The sequence below is a fragment of the Apteryx mantelli genome, chromosome 5 (genome assembly GCF_036417845.1).
Source record: "Apteryx mantelli isolate bAptMan1 chromosome 5, bAptMan1.hap1, whole genome shotgun sequence".
Lineage (NCBI taxonomy): Eukaryota > Metazoa > Chordata > Aves > Apterygiformes > Apterygidae > Apteryx > Apteryx mantelli.
The window spans coordinates 10,107,086-10,115,873 of NC_089982.1; positions in this window are offsets into that span (position 1 = coordinate 10,107,086).

Consider the following 8,788-nt stretch of genomic DNA (forward strand, 5'->3'; position numbering starts at 1 on the left):
TTGGCTTCATGTCATTCTCTGTGATAGGAGCAACCTGGGTAACCACAGCAGAGTCACAAGCTGTGACTTTGTTTGCCCTCCTGGTGCATCCCAGGCTCTCCTCTGTGCGCTTTTAGCCCCCAAAATGGCAATATAACGTACAGTGAGTTTGCTGCAGGCTGCATTCCCCTCCCGGCAGCTCAGAGTGGGCGTCGGTCTGGGAAGTAACAGGAAAGCTGCAGTGGTAAATAGATCTTTTTTTTACCCTTAGGCACATCTCTGTAGCCATCTGGGCCTACCACAGTGATCCTGGGGAGCTCTTTGCTACCAGATACCCTGATGACCAAACGCATAGCAAGACTGATGTAGGAACAGCTTTTGCATAAGGAAGGATAGCCAAAGAAATCATATATGTGAAGTAACCAAATGAAGGTTTTGGAGCACAGTTATAAGCCTTTCTGCTTTGGGGCACAATCAGCTGATTTTCGTAGGTTAAGAGAAAACTTTCTTGTATGGGCACAGAATTGCTTGCTGAGCACGTTACTGTCCGAAGCCTCCTGTTCCTGCTCATTTTCCACTGACTGGCAACTCAAGACCGGTTTGCCCTGCTTTCCCTCAGATTTTGCGTGTGTCTGCATGGGGAGGGGGACTGGAGCTGGGCACCGTTCTCCAGCACTTCCAGCACTACAGACTAACCAGCATTACTGGATAACGCTGGCCAGAAGTGCCAGGGCTTGTATTGGTGATCCCTGAGCTTCAGTCTCTGCCATCTGAACTGAGCTGAAGACTTCTGCAATCTGACACAGAGGAAGGCAGCTAATGGGCGCTGAGCTCCAGGTTGGCCACCAGAGGTCATGGTGCTCACACACACAGTCTGAAAACTGCTATAAAGCCGTCCTGAATTACATGCTGAGAACTCAAAGTCGCAGCTACAACGGTTAAAGAAATGTAAGCATTTCCAAACTAGCTAGATGGTTGCTTTTGGTTTTAAATAGAGCTTTAGGGCAAACATAGCTAAAAAAAAAAATATTACCCTGCTACCTAAGTCTAATAATTCTCAACCCAAAGTCATTTTAGTAACTGCCACAGTTTGAAGGTGTAAGGTTATCCGAAGCAGGGGCTCATAATGGAACTTGAGTTTGGATTTGAGCTGCAGAGAGAGACCATTGCTCTCCTGAGGCAGAGCAGCCAACGGCCCTGTCCTGAACTCACCTCAAAGCCGCAAGGGCCACGCTTCCCACAGCTGGGGCTGGGCTCTGTGGGAAGAGCTGTGCCCACTCCGGATACAGCATGAATGCACAACCACAGGAGAGCATGGCTACCTCAGGCTCCACTGAGCCCGAGAGCTACAGGCGGCTGGTTCATCACTTGAGGTACCTACCTACCTGCTCTGTGCTACTACAGATATTCAGGCTTGCTCAGGACCATGTTGACTTTATGCAGTTCAGACTAACTTCTGGCACTGTCCTGCCCTGCCATCCCAAGAGAAGGCAATTTTATCTTCTAGCAATCGAGCTTATTGAGATATGTATTGTCAGTTAAAACCCATCTGATGCACATTATTGCAAGATAGCTGTGCAGACGATGAGGTAGAGTTGGCCTTGACATATTGGTGGGAGTTGTGTGTGTGTGTGGGGGGGGCCTCCTGTCTCTCCTAATACGGTGCTTACAGAGAGGAAAATAAGACAGGCTGCCAGGTCTCAGGTGACCCAACCCTTTCCCTGGAGCTGCAGGCTTTGTTCAGGGACAGAGGGACAAACTCTTTTTACTATCTGCTTGCAGGCTGTTGTCTCACTGCTTTGGGGCTTAGTTGTTACAGTCTCCAGAAGTACCTGAGAGAGCAGTTTTATCTTCTACAGCAGATGTAGCATTCCTTCCAGATGTCAGCTGTGGAGCAGACGACACAGGGCTCTGTTCATTGCACTGCCTTTCTTCTGGTGCATGAGCTATTCATAGCACTGGACATATGGACAAGATTTGCACTGGGTACTAGGTCCCAGATGCTTTCCTTCCTGGGGCTGCTGCCTAGCTGTGACTGGCCGCAAATTGCACAGTGTGATTTTATACCTGGAGGCAGGTAAGGAGACTGTTGCTGCATGGAGATCTAACCTTGGACATCTCTGCGCCTCACAGGATGCAGATGACAGAGAATGCCCCGCTCCATGTTTGCAGCAAAAACTGAAGTGAGGCAGTCTCTCAGCCTGAACAGAGCTGGGTTGGCAGCTCTTCTCACATCTCATTGGCTTTCAACCTCGATGATCTCTTGGCCATGACTAGAACAACTGGACCGCTTGTGGGCCAGTGATTGCTGCCCTTGATCCATCAGAGGCAGTGGTGGGGGCTCGAGAAAAACAGCATAGTGGGTCTTCCCTGCATTCAGTATTAGGGCACACTCTTCTCACCATGTGAACGTGCCTTGTCTGCTGCAGGTCAGGGTGTTAGCATGAAGAACAGAAGATACTGTCTCTCCCACAGACATTCAAGGCTAGTCCTGCATTGCAATATGACCACACTGTGGGCAGATGGGACTCAGGCCTGGCCCTGTCCTGCCCATCCCATCCCATCCCATCCCATCCCATCCCATCTCCAGACTTTTCCTCCTCTGACCTGTCCTTGCACAGTGTTATCCTGTAGGGGTATATGCACTAAGCAGCAGAACTGCCTGGGTTTGTGGAGGAAAGGCTTAAGCAGCAAATACAACTCTTCAGCTGAGTTTGCTGGTGGATGTGCCAGGCAGCTATGAGAGGATCAACCCCCTTGCCCTTACTCCTTAGGCAAAATAAAAAGAACCTTTTCTAACTGGAAATATCAGCATGCTTGAGAACATGCGCAGCATGAGTGGTAGGTAAAAGTGTTCAGGCAATCTTTTTAAAGAATTCCAAGTTGTTTTAAAGCACAGAATAGAGGAAAAATCTGGATATAAAACAATTCTTCACAGAATTAAACTCTTCCAGCTTTTTCAGTACTAATTGTGTCAATGTTTCTTCCCTCACACAACAGGAACCAGAATGTGCTGTCTGAAAGGTTTAAATGTAGAAATCCTGTTGTTCGTTGGGAGGGTTGTTTTTTAGTTTCTTTTCAGGGAGTTGTTTTGCCAAACACTTTTTGATTGGAAAAATATTTTCCCAGGTGGCTAAAGAAGACAGCCTATGTTAGGATGCTTAGTGAATATGCAAAGAGCTTCTCCGGCCTGTCAAGGCCACAGGTGAGTACCGGAATATAGGTGGCTGCCAAGGGACTGATTCAAGGGAGCTGCTTGTCATAGGAGCCAGTCAATTTTGGCCCAGAGCAACAAGCAAAGACAGCAGTGGTCAAACCTCAAGACGACAGCAGCAAGAAAACTCTCGCCATGCAACCTGGTTCTCTCCTTCTCCCCTCTGTGTAGCTGCCCCAGCGTGTGTACAGTGAATGGTCCCAAATGCTGGCCCTGGTGGCTGATCCAGCAGGGACGAGGACAGAGTACTCTTTATTGGACTACTTGTATGGGTAACTGATCCTTGCTCAGTAGGAAATCATGGGGCTGTGTCAGCAAGCCCAGATGTACAGGCACATGCCAAAGGTAGAGTAGAAACATGCCAAGTTCACTCATCACTCCAGGAAATCCGTTTGGATAAGAACATACTTTCTTTGTTTTTTTTTTTAAAAATTTCCCAGACACCTACACTCAACTGTTTGTCATAATCTGTCTGGAACTGATTTTATCTTGCACACCATGCACTTCAACGGGAAGGAAGGGGGTGATGGCTGGGCAACTGATGAAAGGTTTCCGCTCTGAGCAACCTCAGCTTCAGGTAGTCAATTACTCACACCTCTCCCTGGCAGGGCCCAGTCAACTTGCTTTTCACAGGTATTTCTAAGTGCATGTGTAGCTGCATGCCATAGGATTGGCCGCTGTGCCAAAGCTAATGGGGCTTGAACTAGTGTCTGAAGGGCCTTGAGTTGCTGGGAGTTTTGCCAAGCTCTGGGAAGCTCTAGCAGGTCTGTCCTCCTTGTGCAGCTGCTATGGACCAAGGGTAACCTGCTGCTTCTGGTCCTTGTTTTCTTCTCCATTGTACAAGAAGGATAAAGAGTATCTTTCACCTAGAGGCTAGCAGCTTTCAATGGGGAGATAATACCTTCACTCCCAACAACATTTTCAACCCAGATTATTCTTAATCCAAGGCCAGATTAAAAGGCATCTTTTCTCTGTGATTTCCAGCCCATGTGGCAGCATGTTTCCCCAGCATGTAAGCGCATGTCCAAAGGGAAATGGGGTAAAGCAAAAATCCTCAGGACTGTCATTCTCTGCTCTTGGCAGATCATTTTTTGCATTGGTCACCTGTAGTTTTTATTTGTGGAGTCTCCCCAACAACCATTGTGAACGGATATATTATAGGTATCTGTTTGGTTGATTTTAAATGAAAGCCAGGATGCTGACGAGTAACATCTCACTGATGCTACTATGTGTTACCACTCTGTCCAGCCCTCCTGTGCTTTGTGTTGCTGAAGCCAGCATGCATCAGCTATGGCCATGTCTGTGACCTGTCGCTACACTGTTGTGGTGGTGAGGTCCCACTTGCCCAGCTTGTTCTGCCTGCACCAACTGGCCAAAGGGGCTCAGAGATGTGACTGTGACACTGCGCATGTGGCTTTGCTTCAGGTCTCTGTGTAGCCTTGAGGACTCTGCATTAATACTCCTTAAATGATGGATGCTACTGAGTAGCCCTGCCAATAGTGTCAGGTTTCTCTGGCTATGGTTGAGTAGTGGCCTTGAAGGGATTTCCTGACCATAAGAAATGTCACGACTTGCACTTCCTTATAAAGTGCTTTGCAAGCTCACAGAAGCAGTTGGTCTTACGACAAATGTGTCAGGCACCGAGGAAAGATGTCCTTTATCCAAAGCTATCTTGTAGGAGATACGTACTCCTGGGCTGGTTGCATCATCTGCACAAATCATTTACTTGGCCATCTAAAAAGGAGTGCTCCTCCTATGCACACAGAGAGTAAGGAAGTGTCTGAGCTGGACCCAGCGCTGTGAGTGAAGTGCTCTGACGTGAGTACTGTGGGACTCGTGACAATTTCCTGGTGAAGTTTCATATACTCGAGTCACGTCTGCACCTTGCTCTAGAAACCTCCTCCTTTGACCTCAACATACAGCAGGAAAGGCAGAATGAGAAATTCCTCCCATTTCTGCTTTTAGCCTTTAAGTTTAACTTTTATAATGGGGCTGGCTATACTGTATTTTTCCTCATCCTTCAACTCCTGCTTGAATGTTCCTGGTAACACCCCCAGCTCCTCATCAGAGGTTTGTGCTGACTTCTGATTGAGTAGATAGATAACATGAATGTTATTCTTTCTTCCCTGTTGCTTCAGGGATATGCAATAGGACATTAGTCAAAACAATTGCTTCCAGGTACCTGCTGGTTGAGGAGTGACCTATCTACAAATATCTGTTACTTGCAAATTTGCTGCTGTGTTTCCCTGAAGCATCTCCCAAGTGAAGTTGCGGGGGAACAGGCCTGATGACACAGCACGTCTTTCCATCTTTAAGAGGGTGACAGAACTGATGGCAGCTATAAGACAATGTGAGATAAGGAACTGCAGAGAGGATCACTGTTTTCTGCTGAAGCTACTCCTCACATCCAGTCTTCTCTGCTAGCAAGGGTAAACAATGCCCCTGTCTTTGGAGGATGGTGGCAGAGATGCCCAGCTAGGCTCCTAAAGGCCCGTTCTTCAGGCTTTTGGCCTGAATGTGCATGAGCTTGGTAGCGTTCTGAGGGCATGCCCCAAGTGGCCACTTGCATGTAGTGTCTATGAGCTGTAACTGCTAAAGGCTGTGATGCTGCCTGGAAGGAGCATGCTCTGAGGGATGAGCGCTCTTGCAATGCAAAGCCCAGTTCCCTCTGCATCTCTCACCACTGTTTTCTAGTCTGATTTCCAGGCATGTTGTGCCTGTGTCTTGCATCAGTCCAGGGCCCAAAGAAACATGCTGATTCCTGAATTCCTCAGGGGAGAAACAGAAGGAGGGAAATCCTCATTTCAAACAGCCTCACTCTTTTAAAAGTCTCAAACTGTGCCTGTGCCACATGCATGCTTTCCAAAGCATCTTTCCAGTTCCCTTGGACATACGTGAGCATGGTGCAAAACAAGCTCAAACCTTTGCCTCTCCCTTCTTTGTCCAAAGAATGAGAAAGAGTGAGAGAGAGAGGTTGCTGGGGTGGTGGAAAGGCCACCATAAGGGGGAGAAAGATGGGGACCATCTTGCAGCTGTGGCCTGAGGACAATGTCACTCATGTGGACTGTGCATGGCCAGTTGCTGCCCAGTCCCTCTAATAGCTCAGCTGGATGAGCAGAGGACAGGAGAGGTCCTGCCTGCTGGCTGGTTACTGGCGCAAAGCAGAAGTCAAATTCGGGAGGAAGAAGCTGGCCCTGTGTAAGCGGTATTCCTGTAACACCTCGGAAGACAGTCAACACACAGAAACAATGGGCAGCAGTCAGTGCTTGAGTCTGCCTGGCTCGAGACCAAGTGGGCAAAGACAAGCCCCGTCTGCTTAGTAAATGGCGAGCAATCATCTCCAGCAAGATCTTGGCAGCAGGAGGTGTTCTGGAAAATCACAGCTTCCGCCGTGCCGTTTGTTTCGTGCAGAGCTGGGTTTCGCTCCATCACCATTGGGGTGGGGGAGCAGTGTGGTGTGCACAAACAGACAGCCACCCAGGCACTCAGGAATCCAGGGCTGCTCCAACAGATCCCAGCCCTCCCACTGGCTTTTCATGAGTCGAGCACACGCAGCCACCCAGACATCCTTCACATGCCACACAGACCTCAGGACTAAGTGTTAGTCTTTGACTCAACTGCGTTCCAGTCACCCCAGCTCTAAAAGGTGGAGGTTTCCTTTAAACAATTCCAGTCACTACAGAATAAAGACCTACAGGTAATACGCCTTCATATTAACATACTGAACACTCTGTATTCCCAGGAGAGTATAGAGTAGGAGTACAAGAAACATCCCGCCTTCCTATTTCATGGCTCTCATTTCCCTCAAAGCACGAAGACTCCTGGGAACTGCAGAACTGACAGCTCTAAAGACCATGATGGCATACAAGGGAACTGCGGCGTCAGTGTGCCTCTGATCTGTGGGGATCCTTGGTTTTGCGTTGAGTAGTTTTGCTGTATCTGGGCTTTGCTCTGCTGTGGTGAGGGCTGTTTACACTGAAATGCCAGAACTTTGGAGTTATACTTGGGATGAGTGGGGAAACTTGAATCAGTACATATTCTCACAAGCCTGCCTTCATAGTTTCCTCAAAAGTTTGCAGGTCTCCACCCCCCAATACATATATGTAGAGAAAGAGGTTGTATTCAGAACACATAACCAAATCTTACTGAAGATGAATTGTCTACTTGGGATTTGGCTGTAGAAAGAGAAGACTAAGCTAAGCCACCGGTGTCAAACACCATAAGCAAATGAGACAGCTCTGTGGGCTCCTGGCTGTTTGTTGAAATCCATGTCTGGCTTCAGGGACTAAGTGACTGCCACCTTTGCAGATGCTGGAAAAGCTGGAGATGAGCTGTTCATACAACCCATGCTATCGGACAGCTGAGTCTCCTCCTGCCTGCACAGTCATCTATTTGTGCTGTTGCTAAGGGGCAGGGTGAGGTGTGGAGCTGGGGCCCGGGTGGGCATGCTGAGGGGCAACGAAGGCGACAGAGAAAGGAAGAGTTTTCCAAAGCCCCCCCTGAATCTCCCAGCGGCCCTGTCTGCCCCCACCCCCAACAACTCCCCAAAGTCTCAGTGACCCCCTGCTCATCTTTCTTCACAGGTTTGTTTATCCTGCTGGAAAGCCCCAGGTAAGCCAAAGTGAGCCTGCCCTGGATTTAGCAAAAGCACATCAGACGTGGGGGCTTTGACTTAATGTATCATCTATGGTGCTGCTAATTAATGCTTTCCAATTCCTCTCTATGCTATTATAAAATTATTACAAGAGGGCCTCATAGCAGCATTTCATTATCATTATTATTACATGGAGTTTTCTATGAGGATCAGGAAAGGGTGGTGCTTAAAAAGCACCTCAGCTGAATTTATGCCAGTTGCATACTTATGATACATGACTGAAATGTGTCCTGGAGATAGATAGATTTATGGCATGTGACTGAAACACTGCACCTCAGAGATGGAATCTGGAGTGAGTGTGGATTCATAGACCCATGACTGCACCTTTAATCCGCCTAGGACTCTAATTAAAATTTATTGTTGTGGCTGCAGATCAAATGAAATACCTCCAACTGCTTGAATGGTACTTCCGTGCTAAGGCCTTAGCTGGCATCAGGGGGACTCGCCTCCCCTTTATTTCAGACACACTGCTCTGATGAGGGGCTGCTCTTCTGTATTTGTCTGGAAAAAGTGATGCTGAGGCTGCACTCTGCAGGGTTGGGGTTAACTGCACCAAGGTCATCCCAGGAGACCAGCACATGCGGACCACGATCAAAACCCATGGCTTCTGATGGGAAGTTCCCATTGACTTGAGAAGCCCGTGGTTCCATATTTATCAAAATCACACTCATCTTTCCTGTGGTTTAAAACTGTGTCAAGTATATATCTAAATACTAGAGCTGGATGAATTAATATTATTTTAAACTGGTGGACTGTTTATTCAGTCGAAGAAACACACTTTCAGGAAACAAGGATATTAGCTTGGATTTGGCAAAGATGTTTGGCTGGGTCAAGTATTAGAGGGAACAATATTTTTCAGTTCAGTTTCATTTTGTTTTTAGTTTCATTTCTTTGTAAGGAAACCCACCGGATTTTTGTCTTTTGAAATGCATTCATGGTGA